We start from the raw sequence: 21,766 nt of genomic DNA, 5'->3' as shown, positions 1-21,766 counted from the left end.
TCCCTTAATCCTATCCTGCCCCCCCATTTATTCTATTCTTTCTTTTGACCCTGTCCCTCCTCAAAAGTATTTGCTTCTGATTACCCCCTTTCCCAATCTGTCTTCCTCTCTATCAACCCCCTACTTTCTTGTCATCTCCCCCCCACCATTTTCCTGTAGAGTAAGACAGATTTCCATGCCCAATTGAGTGTGTATGTTATTCCCTCCTTAAGTCAAATCCTATAAGAATAAGATTCACTCATTCCCTCTCACCTTCCCGTTTCCCCTCCACTGTAAGAGCCTTTTCTTTTCTGTTTTTTTGTGAGATAATTTACCCCATTCTACCTCTCCCTTTCTCCTTCTCCTAGTATAATCCTCTCTCACCCCTTAATTTTATTCTCCAGATATGACCCCTTCATCTTCAACTCACTCTGTGCCATCTATCTACCTATCTATCTACATACATAGATATAATTTTTTCCTTCCAACTACCCTAATACTGACAAAGGTCTCATGAATTACAAATATCATCTTTCCATGCAGGAATGTAAACAGTTCAACCTTAATAAGTCTCTTATGATTTCTCTTTCCTGTTTACCTCTTCATGTTCCACTTGAGTCTTGTATTTGAAAGTCAAATTTTTTATTCACCTCTGGTCTTTCCATCAAGAATACTTGAAAGTCCTCTATTTCACTGAATGACCATTTTTTTCCCCTGAAGGATTATACTCAGTTTTGCTGTGTAGGTGATTCTTGGTTGTAACCCTATCTCCTTTGCTTTCTGGAATGTCACACTCCATGCCCTGCAGTCCCTTAATGTAGAAGCAGCTAAATCTTGTGTTATCCTGATTGTGTCTCCACAATACTTGAATTGTTTCTTTCTGGCTACTTGTAATATTTTCTCCTTGACCTGGGAACTCTGGAATTTGGCTACAATATTCCTAGGAGTTTTCCTTTGGGGGTCTCTTTCAGGAGGAGATTGGTAGATTCTTTCAATTTCTATTTCGCCCTCTGGTTCTAAAATATCAGGGCAGTTTTCCTTGATAATTTCTTGAAAGATGATGTCTAGGCTCTCATTTTGATCATGACTTTCAGATAGTTCAATAATTTTTAAATTCTGTCTCCTGGATCTATTTTCCAGGTCAGTTGTTTTTCCAATGAGATATTTCACATTGTTTTCTAATTTTTCATTCTTTTGGATTTGTTTTACAGTGTCTTGATTTCTCATAAAGTCACTAGCTTCCAATTGCTCTATTCCAATTTTGAAGGAAGTATTTTCTTCAGTAATCTTTTGGACTTCCTTTTCCATTTGGCCAATTTTCCTTTTTAGGGCATTCTTCTCCTCATTGCCTTTTGGACCTCTTTTGCCATTTGGGTTAGGCCTATTTTTTAAGGTGTTATTTTCTTCAGTATTTTTGTGGGTCTCCTTTAGCAAGCTGTTGACTTGTTTTTCATGATTTTCTTGCATCACTCTCATTTCTCTTCCCAGTTTTTCCTCTACTTCTCTTACTTGCTTCTCAAAATCCCTTTTGAGATCTTCCAAGGCCTGGGACTGATCCATATTTTTCTTGGAGGCTTTGGCCGTAGGAGCTTTGACTTTGTTGTCTTCTTCTGGTTGTATGTTTTGATCTTCTTTGTCACCAAAATAAGATAATATAGTCTGACTCTTTTTGCGCTGCTTACTTATGATCCCAGCCAATTACATGAGTTTTAAACCCTTTGTTAAGGTAAGAGTCTGCTTCCAATGTGAAGAATGTACTGTCCCAAGCTTCAGGGGTTTGTACAGCTGTTTCCAGAGATACTTCTAGTATCTTCCAGTTCTTCCAGGGTGGAATAAGAAGGGGCAAGGTGTTCCCTCTCCACAACCACAACAAGCTCCACCATGCCAGCACTCCTCCTCGCCCTACAACCGACTGCCCCTCAGAACTGTGACCTAGATCCAAGCATGGGCAAAGCAAGAGATTCCTGCCTTAGCACCAGCAAAGAGGTCCCTGCAATCCCCCTCTGATCAACCACTCGATTCCCCCTCAGTCTGTGGGCCAGAAGCTCAGGAGGCAGCCACGGCCCACTCTTGGAACTGGTGGCTGAGACCTAGCTTCTCTTTCACCACAGACACAGATTTTTTCCGCTGACCTTCTAAGTTGTTTTTGGCATTCATGGGTTGAGAAGTCTGGAAACCACCACAGCTACCCGCGATTCAGTCCTCTGAGGCCTGCTCCAGGGTCGCTGTGGCCTGTGAGTCCAGGCCGAACTGCTCTCCTCTCCCCACCTGGTGCAATTTACCTTGCTGATCAACCCTCCAGGTTGTCTTGGGCTGGAAATTTGTTTCACTCTGTCTTTTTGTGAGTTCTGCTGCTTTAGAATTTGTTTAGAGCCATTTTTTTTTACAGGTATTTGGAGGATTTTGGGGGAGAGCTCAAGCTTTCACTGCTTTCACTCTGCCATCTTGGCTCCACCCCAAGACTCCCAGACCACTCATCTTTAGAATCAGAATACCAGACACCACAATCACAGTTTCCAATATCTTTCACTCAACTTAATGACCCAGGCCAACATCAAAGATTTAGATATAGCACCTCTTACTGTTAGGACCTTATATGCAAGAAGAGCTATTTACACCATTTCTGATATTCCTCCCTCCTTGATGCTAGAAAGAGAAATGACTGTTTGCTATGACTAGTGTACACTAGTCACTTACTCTTCCATTTGATTGCTAGTTTCCATATGACCAAGAAAAATCACTCACTTCCCTTGCTTCTATTTCCCATTCTCTTTTCCCTATACATCGTAGTCCTACCCCTCTCAGGTAACAATCCAGTTCTGCCACCTCTTGGATTGTGTCCTCTGGATCTGTATTCTATTATCAGTACATTTCCCTTCATCTCCCGGGTTCTCATGACCTCAGATAGACTAGTTCTGGTGGAGGACTCTATACACTCCTTCATTACTCTTCTTATCACTCCCAGACCTTCCTCTGGCATCACTTAGCAACCTGGCCTCCTTTGAGTTGCTCTTTCCAGATATATCTTACCCAATCCAATTCTGGAAGCAGTTATATACTGGATTACAGCTGTCTTTTCTCAAGGACATCAGACAATGGCACACTCTCCCTCTGCAATCTAACCCTGGCCTTATGCCAGGTGAAATCATTATTCAACTAGCCCTCAAAACCCCCTGGCCTCTCTATTCCTTAATCTCAACTCCCATGTCCTATTCCTTCATTTCCCGTTAGTCACTTAAAAGAATAACAACCTTGACCTCATTATCACCCCAAGTATTTTACCTCTTTGATCAAGGATTCTACAATTCCTTCGTATGACTACATCTTATAATTTCTTTTGTCTCCACATCTTATTTTTCATCTTTGCCTTGAACTTTCGTCCCCATACCACCAAGATACAATATCTTCCTAGGTTCTGGCTTCACTTTTTTTTGGCAAAAATAATAATTTTATATTAAAAAGCATTGGCTCAACCTCCCTCCATCATCTTCCCACACATACACACTGTGAAAAGAAAAAAAGAAAAGAAAACCTCTATAACAAAGTCATGCAAAACACATCCCCACATTTTCCATATCCAAAAACACTATTTCCTTCTGCATAACTAGTCTATCACCTCTATCAAGAGATAGGCAGCTTTCTAAATTATCAATCCTTTGGACTCACAGCTAATTATTATGAACATTAGAGTGCTTAAGATTTTCAAAACTGATCATTTAAAAATTTTATAGTATTAATAATTCTCCTGGTTCCCCTCATTTTGTTTGCATTCATTTCAAAGCGAGGGTCAAGTCATATCCTCCCATACTTCCTTATTTGTATTTCTACTTGCACCTCCAATTATTGGATATGTCCTCCTCAATTCCTCTTCTTTCCCCAGTGTATTCTTTCCCTTCTCCCTTACTTTTCTCTTGGAAGATCGTTAAATCATTACAAAATCACATCTAATTTCTCTATTGTATTTTACCCGATCTCTGACCCGAGCTGGCACTACATTTCTTATAGGATATTTACATCCTACCCCTCTCCAAAGTGGAATGCAAACACTTCATTACTATAAAGTCTTTCCTGATTGCTCAGCTTTCTGTATTTCCATTTACTTTCATGTTTGTAAGTTAGAAGTTTCTATTTTAATGTGATCTTTTCATCAAGAATACTTGAAAAGACTTTAAGGAGCAAAGATGGCAGAGTAAGCCAGAAATCAACTGAACTCTCCCATATTCACCTCCAAACAACTATAAAATAGCCCCAAAATGGATTCTGGAATGGCAGAGGTGAAACAATCTTCTAGCCCAAGAAACTTAGAAAGTTGGCAGGAAAGGTCTGTCTCACTCAGGTAAAAGGGGAGTGTAGTCCAGAATAGGAAGGGTCACAGCAAGCAAGCCAGCCATAGGCCCTGAAAAACAGCAGTCATTCCCCATCCCTACCCCTGCATAGCAACAGCAGAGCAGTAAGATCCACCCTCCCCCATAGCCCTGGCACAGAATACAACATGTCTCCAACATGCATTCCCATACTACCAGGCAAATGGGTGGAAGCTGATACCAGTCCCCCAACCCACCCCTTCAGCTCAGCACCAGGCACAAAGGTCCCCTGTGGCCCTCAGAGCAGCATCAGGCAAATGGCCATGGCTTACAGCCACTGGCAGCAGAAATTTGAGACAATGCTACTTTTTAAAGAGTTCTCTTCTGTGAATTTTTGTATATCTTTTTCCATTTGGCCAATTCTGTTTTTCAAGGCATTCTGCTCTTCATTAGAATTTTGTGCCTCTTTTACCATTTGGTCTACTCAGTTTTCTAACATGTAATTTTCTTCAGTACTTTTCATGCCTCCTTTACCAAGCTGCTGACTCTTCTTTTCATGATTTTATTGCATCACTCTCATGTCTCTTCCCAATTTTTCTTCCACCTCTCCTATTGATTTTGAAAATCCTTTTTGAGCTTTTCTATGGCTTTAGACCAATTTGTATTTTTCTTTGAGGCTTTGAATGTAGAAATTTTGACTCTTTCCTCATTTTTTCGGCCTGTTTTTGGCTTTTAACTCTATGCTAAAATGGGGCTCTCTTATTGGGGTGGAGGGGTCACTGTCCCAAGCTTCAGGTTTTTTGTTCACCTATTTCAGAGATAATTCTGGGAAACCTGCAAATTTTTGGTTCTTCCACAGTGATATGATCTAGGGAGAGGTGTGTTTACTCTTCTCTTGTACTGTGCACTGGTCTGTAAGTGACCACAAGCACTCTTTTCTACCCTGGAACTGTGACCCATATTCTAGCTCCCTTGTGTCTGCAAGTTCTAGAGAACTAGTCCTCCTTCTCATCTTGGGATTATGATCCAGATCCAAATATAGGCAATGCAACAATTTCCTACCCTCAGTGGCAGTGAAGGGTTATCTCTGTTAATTTCATTCTGACCACTTGTCTGATTCCCTTATCCTTTGTGGACTCAAGAGATCTGGAAACTGATACTGCTTCCACTGATTCAGTCACTCCCAAGGCCTATTGTTGGTTTATTGGGGTGTAGCCTATGCTGGACTGTGTTCCACCCTCACCCAAGTGCAATAGATTTTTTCCTGTTAACTTTCTAAGTTGTCTCTGACTGGAAAATTGTTTCACTGTGTGTGTATGTGTGTGTGTGTGTGTGTGTGTATATATACATATATATATACACATATATATATGTATATATATATATATATACAGAGAGAGATAGAGAGAGAAAGAAAGAGAGAGCAAAGATCTCTTCAAACCCTGGATATATCATCTTTATGCCTTAACTTTATCATCATGAGAAATAGGAAAAATAATATTTATAATACATTCCTAACAACTTTCTTGTAACACACAAAAGAATTAATGTCTACAAAGTGCTTTGCAAACTTTAAATGCAATATGAATGTTAGTTATTACTAAGATTGCCTTCTGCTAATGAGGCTGTATAATACATAATTTTAGCTTGCAAACCCCTGAAGTGTTGGGAAGAGGGGGAAATGCCCACCTTCTCTAGTCATCCACAGAGAAACATACCTGGAGAGATCTCTCTATGGAAGCTTCACAATGTGACCAAACCCCAGATACTGACCAGGGTTAGAGACATCATCCCAAAACAAATAAGAAGCCTTGGGCACTAATTAGCTGTTAGCTTCCAGCTACTGATAGGAAAATAAAATCTGTTCATCTTCTTTCCTAAATTGTACAATCATATGATTTCAGAGTTGAAAAGGAACTGAAAGGTCATCTTATTACAACAAATACATGAACAAACGTCTTATCTGCACCAGGCCAAACAAATGCTCATCCAGTTTTTCTCTTGTTGGTTGTTGAGTCATTGAAGTCATTTCTGATCCTTCAGGACCCCATTTGGGATTTCTTTGGCAAAGATACTGGAGTGATTTGCCATTTCCTTCTTCAGCTCATTTTACTGAGGAGGAATTAAGGTAGACAGGATGATGTGACTTGCCCAGGGTCACACAGTTAGTAATTGTCTAAGGCTGGATTTGAACTTAGAACCTCCTTACTACAAGGCTGGCACTCTATTCACTGCATCATTTAACATTTCTCTGAAGACCTCCAAAGAAGGCAAACCTTCTACTTTTTGAGGCAAGCCAATTCCAATTCTGGGTTATTCTAATCCTCAGGAATTTTCCACTCCCACCAAGCCAGAATCTATCTCCCTGTAACTTCAATGGTTGATCCTAGTTCTGTTCTCTGCTTCCATGTAAATCAAGTCTAATCTCTTATCAATGTGACAACCCTTGAAGTATTGGAAGACAGTTAGAACACCTTCCTAAACCATCTTTGCCCCAAGCAAAGCATCCTCACTTTCTTCATTTGATCTTCAGATGGCATAGAATAAAACTCCCTACCAATCTTGGTTGTCCTTCTCTAGAAATTTTCTTTTTTTTAGGGTCATTTCTCAAGTATGGAGGCCATGACTGGCACAGTATTTCATATTGGTTATGACTACGGTAAAGAAAAGTAACTGACATCTTCCACATGCAAGACGTGATACCCCTTGTATTTTTTCAATTCAATTTGATTTTTTCAGCTCCACATTCTCTCCTTGCACCCTCTCCTCCCACCTTACCCATTGAGAAGTCAAGAAAAACAAAACCAATCACACTTATGTATATTGACGCAAAATAAATTCCCACATTGGCTATATCAGTATTCCAAAAATGGAAAAGAAAGTAGAAAGAAGAATGTATGCTTCAACCTGCACACTGAATACACAGCTCTCTGCCTAAATCTGGATAGCATATTTCATCATGAATCCTTTTGATGTGATTGATCATAATGCCTATCACATTTCCTTAGACTTTCAGTTTGACTATTTTTATAATATTGTGACTGTATAAATTGTTCTCTTGATTCTACTTACTTTACTCTGTATCAGTTTAAACAAGGCTTTTCAGGTTTTTTCTGAAAACATACTCTTCATCTTTTCTTACAGCACAGTATTTGCTCCACCATATTAATATACCAGAACTTTTTCAGTCATTCCTGAATTGATAGATATTTCCCCCATTTGCAATTATTTACTATCACAAATAGACCTTCTGTAAATATGTCTGTACCCATGAGTCATTTTGCACATTCTTTAATTTCTTTGGATTATACAATTAGCATTAATATTGAAGAATTATAAGTGTGAGATTAACAACTTTTTGTTCACATTTCCAAATCACTTTATAGAATGGTTAGGCCTGATCATTTTTCCACCAATAGTACATTAAATATCTGTTTTCCCACAGCTCCTCCAGTATATGTCATTCCCACTTTTGTCAACATAACTTATCTGATGGGTGCAAGACGGTACCTCAGAGTTGTTTTAATTTGCATTTCCTTAATTATTAGTGACTTAGAATATTTTTCATATGACTACTCATAACATGGTTTCCTTCCTCTGAAAACTGATGATTCACATTCTATGACCATTTATCAATTGACAAATGATTCTGGTCTTATAAATTTAACTAAGTTCTCTACATGTCTTAGAAATGAGACCTTTGTCAGAGAAATTTCCTGCAAACATTTTCCCCAGTTTCTGCACATTAGCTTTATTTATGCAAAATCTTTTAAAGTTATGCAAGCAAAATTGTTCATTTTACCTTCTGTGAACTTTTCTGTCCCTTCTTGTGTCATGAACTATTCCCCTATCCATAGATCTGACAAGTAATTTGTCTATACTCTTTCAATTTGTTTGAGATATCACACTTCATATCTTAATCATGTATTCATTTTGAGCTTATTCTGATATAATGTGAGATATTAGTATATACTTGGTTTCTGCTAGACTATTTTTCCAACAGTTTTTGTTGAATACTGAGTTCTTGCCCTCAAATCTGGAATCTTCATTGTTATCAAAAACTGGTTTCTATGTCCATTTGTTTCTCTATATCGTGTCCTTAATTTTTTCTACTAATTTTTTCTCTCTTTGTTACCCAATACCAAATTGTTATTATTGTTTTTAACAAATATTTTTTTTTGTAGTAGAGTTTGAATCAGGCTGAGCTCCTTTCCTTTCCATTTTTTTCATTGATTCCCTGGATATTTTTAACTTCTTGTTTCTTATCTCACCAGGTACACTCTTTCTATTTGACTCTACCATTTTCATGCTTCTGTTCTGGGTACCTTCTCTTCCACTTCTAACCACCCCAGTTTTCAAGTATCATCTTCTCTTGTAGGGATGAAAACAGTTTGCCCTTATTAATAGCATGTTGTTGTTTTTTTCTGTTCTGTTTACCTTTTTATATCTTTCTTGAATCTTGTATTTGAAGATCAAATTTTCTGCTGAGCTCTGGTGTTTTTATCAGGAAGGTTTGGAAGTCCCTATTTTGTTGAATGTCCATCTCCTCCCCTGAAAGGTTGTACTCGTTTTCTTTTTGCTCATGATATTTGCTTATTTCTGGCCTTTAAAAAAAATTGAGCTCTCCTGCTGGGGAGCAGGAGGCACTGACCCAAGCCTGGGGCTTGGTCACTGACTTTGTGTGCTGGGGCCTCAGATGCTGGCAGTTGGAGGCTGTAGGGTTCTGACAGCTTACCTGGTGTTAGGTTGGAATCAGCAACACTGGAACTCTAGGGGAGCTAGGGTGGGGAGTCTAGCCCCTGGAGAATGCCTGCTCACCCGAGCCTTCTGCTCCTTTCTTTGGCTCCTTGTAGATGGATGTTTCACTCCTGCAGGATGTTTCTACACTTGGGGCTTTCTCTCTTGGTGATGTACTTCTCTGAGTTTTGCTGAGGCACCATGAGACTCGGCTGCTGTAGAATGCCTGTGGCACATGGTGATAAGTGGTGGTTTTCTGAGCTGGGTTCCACTGGTTCCCTTGCCTGTACTGGGTCTTGGTATTGGTATTTGCCTGCTCCACTGGGGTCTTGGTATTGGTATTTGTCTGCTCCACCACCTGAGGTTCAGGATCTCCACTGGTATGCTGAGGTGGGGCTTTCCGCTAGCTTGCTGAGATGTCTCCTGTTCTGTACTGTTCCCCTCCTCCAGGGCAAGAGAGGCCTTTCCCTTTAATCCCTCAAGTTTCCTGGGCTACAGGACTGCTTCACCCAGGCTTTCTGCTGGTTCAGCTCTTCCAGAGTTTTTCCTGGGATGATATTTTCTGGGCTTTCAGAGGTTAATAAGGGAGAGTTACTTCTTACCTTGCCATCTTGGCTCCCTAAGTGGAACCCCTTTATCATTTCTTACACAGCACAATAGTATTCCATCATATTTACATACAATAATTAATTCAGTAATGCCAAATTGATGAGCACCCCTCAGTTTCCAATTTTTTACCACCACAAAAAGAACTGCTGTAAATACATTTGGACATATGAGTTATTTTACCTGTTTGCAGTATACACCTAGTACCAATATTACTGGGTCAAATGGAATATATAGTTTAATTGGCTTTGGGGGTATATTGCAAGTTGCTTTCTAGAATGGTTGAACTAGTTCAGAGTTCTATCAACATTTTATTATTTTTACCGCATCCCCACCAACAGTTGTCATTTTTTTCTCATCTCATCCAATCCATAGTTGTGAGTTGGTATTTCAGAATGATGTTATTTTTAAATACATTTTATTTCTTTTGGTAAATATTTCCTAATTAATACCAATCAATGTACCAAAAATTATTTTATACAGCTAGAAAAAAAGAATAACAAAATTCATCTGGAAGAACAAGGGGTCCAGAATATCAAGGGAAATAATGAAAAGAAATGTGGGGGAAAGTGGACTAGCTGTACCAGATCTTAAATTGTATTATAAAGCAACAGTCATCAAAACTACTTGGTACTGGCTAAGAAATAGAGTGATGGTTCAGTGGAATAGGTTAGGTATGCAAGACACAAGTCAATGACTATAGTAATCTACCATTTGATAAACCCAAAGACTCCATCTTCTGGGATAAGAACTCCCTACTTATTGTCATCATTTGCTAATGTAAACTTTATATCTAATCTGTACCTAAGTTGTTAATGGTTTAGATGAATTTTTAGTTGACTTTCTAGGGTTCTGTAAGTAAACCATCCTATCACCTACAAAAAGTGATAACTTATTTCCTCTTTGCCTACACTTATTATTTAATTTCTCTCTCTTGTCTTACTGCTACAGCTTGCAATGCTAGTATAATATTGAATGGCAATGGTGGTTAAGGACATTCTTGCTTCTCTCCTGACTTACTAGAAAAATTTCTAGCTGGTGCCCATGACAGATGATGCTTGCTCTTTGTTTTAGGATCATATCACTTATCTTATATTGCTTTACATTTTTTGTATCAATATTCATTAGGAAAATTGGTCCATAATTTCCTTTCCCTGTTTTGGCTCTCTCTAGTGAAAGTATCAAGAATGTATTTGTGTCATAGAAGGAACTTGGTAAGATCTCTTCACTATTTTTCAAATAGCTTATGCAGTAAATAGAATAAATGTTCTTTTTTTTTCTAATTCATCCTGCTTCAAGGATGGAAGGGTTTTAGTTACAAAAATAGTTGTTCCTAAACTTATTTTGTTTAATTTTATTATACATTAATCTAGTCTTGGTCATATTTTTTCCCTTAGAAAATTTATTTATGATTTATTAAATTTCTTTTTCTAAGATGAATTCTTTAAGTTATCTATTTCCTGTTCTATTAATTAGAAAGTTCATATTTTTAAAACATCTTCCTATTCCATTTAGATTGTCAATTTTATTGACATATACTTAGCTGAAATTAGCCCCAATAAGTGTTTTGTTTATTTTCTTCATTGGTTGTAAAGTCACCTGTTTCATTTTTGACATAGTTAATTTGACTCTATTCTTTCTTTTTAAAATCCAATGAGCTAATGCTTTACTGATTTTTTTAAAAAATATTTTACTTATTAATTCAACTTTTTAACTTTCAAATTTGGTAATCTAGCCTTTGATTTTCAGCACTTTTATTTCTGAGTTTAATTGTTTTTTGAAAATTTTATTAATTTTATTGATATTTACTGTTTCTTACTTCACCACAGGATCCCAACAAAGTCTACACCTACCACTCCCCCAAAGCCATTCCATATGACAAACAGTATTTTTTGAGTGAAAAAAAATTTTTTTATATAACTGATCAATACATCGAAGAAGTCCAAAAACATGTGCAATGTGTCACCCCTGTGAACTTCCACCTCTACTGAGAGGTAGCATGGTAGCATCTTCCATAATTTTTCATACAATTCTTATTTGATTTTTCTAATTTGGTTGTATTTACTTTTGCTTTTTTGGTGTCATTGTTCTTTCCACTTACATTGTTTTGGTTCATGTGCATATTGTTTTCTGGGCTTTCCTTACTTTACTTTGTCTCAGTTCATATAGACAAGGCTACAGTTCCACTTACTAAGTCTAGACTACGATTTGATAGTTAGACTTCAAGATTTTTTTTTTGATATTTCAGAAAGATTCTGAGTGCCTTTTTTCTCTTCTTCCCTCCTGGTTTTTGTAATTATCGAATAGAAATTACATTGATTTTTGTGGATTTATTTTGTAAACCATTACTTTAATGTTGGCAGTATCTCAATTAGTTTCCTGTCTGATTCTCTGGGATTGGCTAAGTAAGCTATAATGCAATCTGAAAATGAGAATAATTTCATCCTCTCCTTGTTAATGATCATCCTTCAATTTTGCTCACATTTTCTTATGTCTATTTATAGAATTTTTTAAAAAATTGAATGCACTAACAAAAAACATCTTTGTTTTAGTCATCTAATTTTAGGAAAGTTTTAGTATTTCTCTTCTGCAAATAATCTTAGGTCTTGGCTTTAAATATATAAATGTTAAAATCAGAAAAAATGACCTTCCAATGAATATCTCCTTTGGGTTTGTTGTTTTATGACAAAAATAAGTGTTGCATGTAGTCAAGGGCTTTTTCTTTATCTATTGGTACAAATCCTGGGGTTCTGTTTTTTATATAAAATTTGCTTGTATTTTTAATTGTTAATTTCTTTTTTAAACATTTATTTATTTATTTTCCACTTTTCAACATTCATTTTTTATAAGATTTTCAATTCCAAATTTCTCTCCCTCTCCCCATAGCCCAAGAGAGCAATTTAAAATGGGTTATACATGTGCAATCATGTTAAACATTCCCTCATTAATTATGTTTTGAAAGAAGAAACAGAACAAAAGGGAAAAAAATCAATAGTGAAAATAGTATGCTTTGATCTGCATTCAGACTACATAGTTCCTTATCTGGATGTGGACAGTATTTTCCATCATGAGTCTTTTGGAATTGACTTGGATCATTGTATTGCTGAGAAGAGTTAAGTTAAGTTGATCATTGCACAATGTTGCTGTTACTATGTACAATGTTCTCCTGGTTCTGCTCACTTTACCTAGCATCATTTCATGGACATCTTTCCAGGTTTTTCTGAAATCCACCTGCTCATCATTTGTTATAGCACAGTAGTATTCCATTACATTCATGTTGCACACCTTGTTCAGCCATTCCCCATTTGTTGGGCATTCCCTCAATTTCTAATTCTTTGCCACAAATTTTTAATTTCTTAATTGCTAATTGTCTTTTTAATGCTGTATCTCCAGCATTACTCTGTGTCGTCTTCCCCTTCTCTCACAAAGTGGCATTTCTATCTGTGAATCACTAATTAACACATTCACCAATACTGTGAGCTTTGATTAATTATCGTGAATCAAAGAAAGATAGAAAGTATACTATCTGTCCTCCTTGTACAGTGTTAGAACCACTGTACCACCATGTTCAGGGCATTAATTTTATTTTTATGTATTTTAGTTATGTTTCCAGGAGTAGGAGTGCCTTTGTATTTCTTAATCAGAGATGACTTTTGAAAGGCAACTAAAAATACAATACTAAGCTAGATATAGAGGGGAATTTAAATGAAGAATAATACATGGTATTTTCTTTTGAGGAGTTTATAGTCTCTATATGGAAATAAGACATTTATAAGTCAAAAAATTAACTAAAAACAAAAGGCAATTCCAATCAAATGGATGGAAAATCACGTAAGTGCAAAAAAAAAAAAGCTCAAGATCGTTGGGGCTTCAGTGAACAAGGGAAGACCTAAGATAAACCTAAAAGAATGTTTCATTTGAATAGGTAAAGAAATGATGGATGGTCATTTCCCACTTAGGAGAATAGTGAGTCTGTGGTCAATGTAGAAACAAGCAAGAGGATCTCAAAGCATTGTGTATATAGCAGTCTTTTTTTTTATTCAATTCTCCATGGACGTGGAGAATATTTTATTCTGATCATCATCACAGCTCATGTTTTCTTAGCACTTTGAAGCTTAAAAGGCGCTTTACTCATAATAACTAATATTATCTCCATTTTAGAGAAGATGAAATTGAGGCAAGAGTGGTGAAATGACTTGCCAATGGTCACAAATCATATGAGTCCATAAATTTGGCAACAGTATTGATTTCACCTTTTTTGCTGTTGCTGAGCTCTTACAGTTGTGTTCAACTCTCCAAGAACCCATATGGGGTTTTCTTGGAAAGGGTACTAGAATCGATTGCTCAGCCTGCTCCTGCTCAGCCCAATTTACAGACTAGGAACTGAGGCAAACAGTGTTAAGTGATTTGCCTAGGGTCACATAGCTAGTAAGTGTCTCAGGCCAGATTTGGACTCATGAAGATGAGTCTTCCTGATTCCAATCAAAATACAATATTCACTATGCAACCTAGCTATATAGTATTTCACCTTTACACAACATTAAAATTCACTTTGGAAAAATATGTTTGTAGTTATTTTTTATGATAGATGTACACATGAGATACCAGGAATTTGTATTTAACCCTGTAGACAATGAAAAAATGGAAAATTTGACTAGGAGAATGGCATTTTGCAAGTAACATTTTACGGAAAATAATCTGGTATGCATCCAGGAGATGTAGGGAGAGATTCAAGGATGGGCCACCAGCTACATACCTACTCCAGTACTGCAGCAATATAGGGATGAGATGATCTAGGTTTACACTGTAGTAGTCAAATAGAATGGCAATGAAATACAAATACAAGAAACATTACAAAAGAAAAATTGATTACTGATTGGAGATGGTGAAAAAAGAATCAAACATCTTACACGTTCGAGTTGGAAGAACATTTAGTCTTTCCACCAGCACCCTTACGTAGTCCGTCATTGACTTTTCTTTCAAACATTCAAGAGCCCATATAAAATAGACTTAACATTTATTGGTGTGTGGAGAAGAGATTTAAAATAACAGGATTCCATTGAAGATGCCTTGGACAGAAGAATTGTGTAAGGAGGAACAAACATTGATAGGAATTGGCTTTATAGTGGCCCCAAATGTTTTCCTGTTTTGATTGTACCTCAACCACATGGTATCCTTGGGTGAAATAGAGGCCAATCAACTGAGTAAGGAGAGTTGCTTTGATTGTTTAGAAACTTAGGTATAAATGCTTTTATTTTATAGTTTTTGTCACCTGAAAGTCTATTCTATATTTCATAAATTGGTAACATAAATATTCCAGTGGAAACTGAAGATCTTTTTGCCATTTGCATGGAGAATAAGAAAGAAGACAAATGCTGATTTCTTGGGTGAAACCCTCAATGGGGACACAAGCAAAGAGGATGACTTCTAAGTAATACTCATGCTAGAACTTAATCCAAATGAGATGAAGGTTTTTGTCGGTGATTTTATGCAAATGTTTGCAGAAGGAATGTAAAAGGAAAAAAAGAACTTACCAAGCTATTTGTCCACTTACTAAGTTATGAATGGTTAACCTGGAGTTAAGTATGAACATTCTGATCAGTTAATTGGTAAAAAAAAAAAAAAAAAAAAAAGTACAAGATAACCAAAACCAACACATTTCCTATGCAACTAAATGATATTGACATGACTTCAAGGGATGTTAGACATCAAACAAAAGGTTTCTAGAAAAGTTTTTTGTTGTTTGTAACAGCATTGTTGTCCAATGCAGAATATTAAAGAAATGATATTTTATTTTTGCCCCAGTTACATGTAAGACAATTTTAACACTATTTTTTAAAATTTTCAGTAACAAATTTTCTTTCTCTCTCCTTCCCATCTCTCCCTTGCCAAAGAAGCAATTTGATATAGGTTATACTTGTTCAGTATACAAAATACACTACCATAGTAGTTGTGTTATGAAAGAAGATACAGACTTAGTGGGGGAAAAATGAAAAAAAAAACCCAGAAAGTAAAAAAAAAAAAAAAGTATGCTTCAATTGAATGCAGAATATTAAAAACAAGCAACAAATCCATGATATTACTACATTCACTATAATTATAATTGTCAAGGTCTATTGTTCATAAAAATAATGAACAGACACTCAATTCATGGTTTTCTCTGTGTTCACCATTGAACCACTATAGCCTAGGAATAGAAAGTGGTAATAATCTGTTGGAGGTCATTTATTTTGGAACATGATCTGCTGGATCAGTGAATGTGACATTTGACACCACTGAACATTATACAATAGAACTCAAACATGGAGACGTCCAAAAGGCCATCTGAAAAATCTAAGTACTCTTCTCCTGTGGTTAAAAAAAAATTCCTTTTTCTTTGTTTGGTTTTGCAAGGTAAATTAAGTTACTTTTGAAATCTGAGGATTCAGTGTCTTTGGATTATAGAAAAAGAAATCAGGAGCATGATTGTAGATATGGGTGAGTAGAATGAGAATAAGAATGTCTAGTGTTTGTTTGCCTTCTTGGTCCTTGGTACAGTGTGCAGGACAATGGATACAGTTGGTGAAAGGATTGGCTCCTTGCTCACCTTCAGAGGAACCTGCAACAATTAAGAAAAACAATTAGAGTTTAATAAAAAACTAGTACCAAACAATAGAGAGAAAGAGAAGTAGTAACAAATGTTAATGATATTTTTTGGAAAAGAAGATTATAGAAATGAAGACAAACTAGCTAGAATGTCACACAAAGGCATGTTAGATTGATATGATTGTAACAGAGACTCTACTTAGTTTTGACCTCAGGCACTGTCACAAAATATGATGAACATGTATTTATTATATACTCATGGTTCATTAATATTAGTCTGTTATAACAAAGAATTAAGAATCCTGCTGAAATTAAAATATTTTATTCACTCCCATTACCTTTAATATTGCATAATTTTTCTCATAAAACAAAGGCATTAAAAAGGTGCTGCTATACATTGGTCTTCAAAAATTATGTTTTTAACCAAGAATTTTGTATTAATGTTATCGTTATTAGAGTTAAATCAAATTAATTGTGTTGGCAACAATGCACTAATTGTTTCTCTCTTGGTTTTCTATATTTTTCCTTCTTAATAAGGGTAAGTTAACTCTCTAATAGCCTGCCAAAAATAAATAGCCAAATTTTGTTGAATTTAATTTGTCCATGTGGCATAGGCCATTTCTCTACTTTGAAAATAAAATCAATTCAATAAAATACCATCCTAGGTATTGAAACAAATGATGTGACTCCCCTCACCTGTGTCTCTTTATAAGTTCTGAAGGAAAATTCCTGCAGGAGTAGGCTAGTAGCAACTTTCATACTCATAAGTGCAAATCTCATCCCAATGCAGTTTTGAGGACCAGCACCAAAGGGCAGGTACACATAAGGCTTCATGCTCTCTTTGTTTTCCTTGCTGAACCTGATTTTTCAAAATGGCAAGAGAAAAGAGACGAGTGAAAAAAAGAAGAAACAAGACTTGTCAGAAGAACAATGAATCTGACTCTTTAAGACATGCATCAATCAATCAATCAATAAACATTTACTTAGTGCCGGCTATGTGATGTGCTTTGTGCAGAGTACCAAGAATACATAAAGAGGAAAAAGATATTCCTTATCCTCAAGGAGCTTACAATTTAATGGGACAGTAAATATGCAAAGAAATAGATATAGTGCAAGCTATATATAAGATAAATAGGAAATAATTAAGAGAGAGAAGGCACTAGAATTGAGAGGAGTTGAGGAAAGCTTCTTGTAGAAGGTAAGATTTGCATTGGGACTAAAAGGAAACCAGGGAGGTCAGAAGTCAGAATAGGGAAGGGTATGCATTCCAGGCAAGGAAAATAGCCAGAGAAGATGCTTGAGTTGAGATGGAGCATCTTGTTTGTGGAACAGCGAAGTGGCCAGTGAAACTGGATCAAAGTATAAGTGACAAGGAGTAAGGTGGAAGAAGACTGAAAAAGTATTAGAGGGCTAGGATATGAAGGGTTTTGAATGCCAAATAGAGCATTTTGTATTTGCTCCTGGAGGCACTAGGGAGCCACTGGAGTATATACAGAAGGGGGTTACATGATCATGCCTGCACTTTAAGAACCCATTTTCAAGGCTAAATGGAGATTTAATTGATGTGTGAAAAGAATCGAGGCAGACAGACCCATCAGCAGGCTATTATAGTAATCCAAATAGGAGAAGATTAGGCCCTGCACTGGAGTGGGAATCACATTAGAGGACAGAAGACAACATTTTTGAAAAATGTTGCATAGATGAAATCAACAGGCTTTAGCAACAGATTGTATATGAGAGTGGTAGAGAGAGATAATCTGTAGTAAAGTATAACTCTGAGGTTGTAAATCCAAGGGACTAGGAGTATGATGTTTCCAGAAATAGGAAAGGTGGGCAGGGGGATTATGGGGAATTATAATGAATTTGGTGTTGATCATATTGAATTTAAGATGTCTACTATGCATACTGTTCAAAATGTCTGAACAGCATTTGGAGAAGAGAAGGTGGAGGTAAGGAGAGAGTTGGGGCAAGACAGATAGTTTTTAAAATCATTGGCATAAAGATGGTAATTAAATCCATGAGAATTAATGAGCTCACCAAGTGAAGTAGCAGAGCAGGAGAATAGAATAGAGTCCAGGTCTGAAGCCTGAGGGATATCTAGGAATTAGAGGGTGTGATCTGGAAGAGTTCCAGTAAAAGAGACAGACAAGTAGAGGTCAGATAGGTTGGAGGAGAACCAGGAGAGAGTGGGGTTCCAAAAACCTAGAGAGAAGAAGAGAAGAGAGTATGATGAAGATAATGATCAACTATGTCAAAGGCTGCAAAGAGTTCAAGGAGAATTGGGATTGGGAAAAGACCATTGCATTTGGAAATTAAGAGACCATTAGTAACTGTAGAGAGAAGTTTCAGTGGAATAAGGTCAGAAGCAAAATTGTAAGACATTAAGAGAAAGAGAGACAGAGGTATTGCCTGGGTGGCAGAGCAAAGGGAGCATTCCAGCTGAACTCTCCCAACATTCTCCTCTAAACAACTTTAAAATAACACATAGAATCAAATTCTAAAATGGCATATTCAACAACAACAACAAAAAAAGGACAGACTGTGATATTTTTTCATCTGAGGATAACTTGGCAACTAAGGAGATCAGAAGGAGAGATCTGTGTCACAGGAGTAGGGGGATGGACAAAAGCAGAACATGACAGTGATACCAGCAATGGGTCTTGGAAGTGGCCATAGCAGCAGCAATACCAGGAGCTCTCGCTGCACATAGATAAGAGGATTGAACACATGATCAGAAAGAGATTCCAAGGGAGCTCTATTCTAGGACTAGGCACTGGATCAGGAACCACTTAACAATTCTCTTGTCCATTATGCAGTTCCATGTCAAAGTTGCAGGGAGGAAAGGAGTTATGGTCATGACAGAGCAAGGGCCCTCACAGGTTACACACCAGAGTGCTGAGCAGGAGAGCAGGACCACATTCCTCCTTCAATTAAACCAACTTGGAAGCACTAGAAACTTACGGAACCACCCCCCTCAACACACACACACACACACACACACACACAACTGTTAAAAAAGAAATGCAAAAGAGGCTGATGCTTGGGACAATGACTCCTCATCCCTGAAATGAGAATAATCCAACTTCAATAGAAAGCTTTAAGTCAAGACAAAAATTGTAAAAATAAGCAAAGAAAAAGTGAACTTGATCATAAAAAAAACTATGAGAATAATAGAGAAGCTAAAGACCCAAACTCAGACAAAGAAAATGACCTGAAAACATCTACTGGCAAAGCCTCAAAGAAAACACCATATTGGAAAAAAGCCCCAAAAGTATTCCCAGAAAAACTAAACAAGAAGAGAGGCTGTTTTTAAAAAGGAAAAAAAAAAATATTTTACAAATTGAATAAGAGAAGTAGAGGAAATTTTTGGAAAAAAAATAAGAGCAATGCTAGAGAATTACAGAAAGCAAATTAATAGCTTGGTAAAAGAGGCATAAAAATTAATGAAGAAAATAACTCCTTAAGAAGCATAATTGGGAATTTTAAAAAAGGGAAGGTGGGGAGTTTCTGCTTCCAGGAGCCAAGATGGCAGAGTAAAAAGTAAGTAGCTCTTACTGTCTCTTATTAACATCTGAAAGCCCAGAAAATATTGCTCCAGGAAAAATCCTAGAATAGCTGAACCAGAACAAAGACAAGGTCTGGTAGCCCAGGTAGCTTGAGGGATTAGGAAGAAAAGCACCTCTTGCCCTGGGGTAAGGGTAGCAGTACATAATGGGAGGCTTCCCAGCAAGCTAGGGAAAGCCCCACCTCAGCGTACAAGGGTGAGATCCTTAACACCAGGTGGTAGAGCAGGCAAACACCAATACCAGGACTCCCACATGCCTCAGTACAGGCAGGGGAGCCACTGAAACTGGCTTAGACAATCACCAGGTGTCTCGGTGTTTTATAGCAATCAAGTCTCCCAGTGCTTCAGCGAAACTCTGGGAAGTGCTCCAAGGTGGAAAGACCTAGGCAGAGAAACACACCTCAGCAGTGAAACATTCATCTGAAAGGAGCCAAAGAAAGGTAAAGGAGGAAAAAGAAAGACCCAGGTGAGAAGACAACCTCTAGGGGCCAGACTACCCAATCCTACCCCTAGAGTTCCAGTGTTGCTGATTCCAGCCCAACACCAGGTAACCTGCCAGAACCCTATAGACTCCTACTGCCAGCAGTTGAGGCCCCAGCACACAAAGACAGTGACCAGGACCCAGGCTCCCAGCACAAGAATCTTGGGACAGTGTGCCCTGCTCCCCAGCAGGAGAGCTCAATTTTTTAAAGGCCAGGAAATAAGCAAACACCATGAGCAAAAAGAAAGGTACCATAGATTCTTATTATGGGAGCAGTGAAGATCAAGGCAGAAATTCTGAAGAGGACAACATTGTCAACAAACCCACATCTGGAACCTTAAAAAGGAATATGAACTGGTCTGAAGCTCAAAAAGCCTTCTTGGAAGAGCTCAAGAAGGATTTTAAAAGTCAAGTAAGAGAGGTAGAAGAAAAATTGGGGAAAGAAATGAGAGGTATGCAAGAGAGAGTAAATAGCTAGGAAAAGGAAGGATAAAAATTAACTGTAGAAAACAAGTCCTTAAAAAGCAGAATTAGCCAAATGGAAAAGGACACACAAAAACTCACTGAGGGGAAGAACTCTTTAAAAAAAATAAAATGGGCCAAATGGAAAATGAGGTACAAAATCTAATAGAAGAAAACAATTTGTTAAAAATTAGAATTGGGCAAGTGGAAGCTAATGACTCTATGAGAGACAAGAATCAGTCAAACAGAAACAAAAGAATGAAAAAATAGATGAAAATGTAAAATACCTCATTGGTAAAATAAATGACCTTGAAAATAGATACAGGAGAAACAACTTAAAAATTATTGGTCTGCTTGAATATCAAGAAGAAAAAAAGAGCCTGGACAGCATTTTCAGGAATTTATCAAGGAAAACTTCCCTGAAATCTTAGAACCGGAGGGTAAAATAGCCATAGAAAGAATCCACTGCTCACCTCCTGAAAGAGATCCCAAATTGAAAACACCAAGGAATATAGTAGCCAAATTCCAAAATTACCAGGTCAAAGAGAAAATACTGCAAGCAGCCAGAAAGAAACAATTTTAATATCATGGAACCGCAGTCAGGATTATGCAGGACCTTGAAGTTTCTACATTAAAAGATCATAGCAAGAATGAGCATAACCTTTCAGGGGAGGAGATGGACATTCAGTGAAACAGGAGACTTCCAAACCTTCCTGATAAAAAGACCAGACCTCAACAGAAAATTTGATCTTCAAATACAAGACTCAAGAGAGACATGAAAAGGTAAACAGTACAGGAAAAAAAACATATTGTCCTAAACAATGCAGGCAAATTTTACATCCCTAGAAGGGGTGTAACTTGTAATTCTTGAGAACTATTGTTATTACACCATTTTAAAGGGGTATGCATAGTGGGGTTGGGTATAAGTTGACTTTGATGTAATGATAAAAAAATATAATCGAGTGGGTTAAGTAGATCTAAGTAAGTAGATTAACCTGATCTAACTAAGAAAATGTACTGAGAGAAAAGAAGCAGAATTGGCCAAGT

General features: G+C 37.1%; 2 pseudogenes; both read right to left on the bottom strand.

The window, feature by feature from the left end:
• The window catches only part of LOC114052176, an 83,514-nt pseudogene extending 73,853 nt beyond the window's left edge, over positions 1-9,661 (bottom strand).
• A 6,467-nt stretch (positions 9,662-16,128) lies between these two features.
• Positions 16,129-21,766, bottom strand: part of LOC114052407 — a 37,617-nt pseudogene continuing 31,979 nt past the window's right edge.

The sequence above is a fragment of the Vombatus ursinus genome, unplaced genomic scaffold (assembly GCF_900497805.2).
Source record: "Vombatus ursinus unplaced genomic scaffold, bare-nosed wombat genome assembly UNPS02014807.1, whole genome shotgun sequence".
NCBI classification, from domain to species: Eukaryota; Metazoa; Chordata; class Mammalia; order Diprotodontia; family Vombatidae; genus Vombatus; species Vombatus ursinus.
The sequence above is the reverse complement of the archived record's forward strand: the minus strand, read 5'-3'. Positions and strand labels throughout refer to the sequence as shown.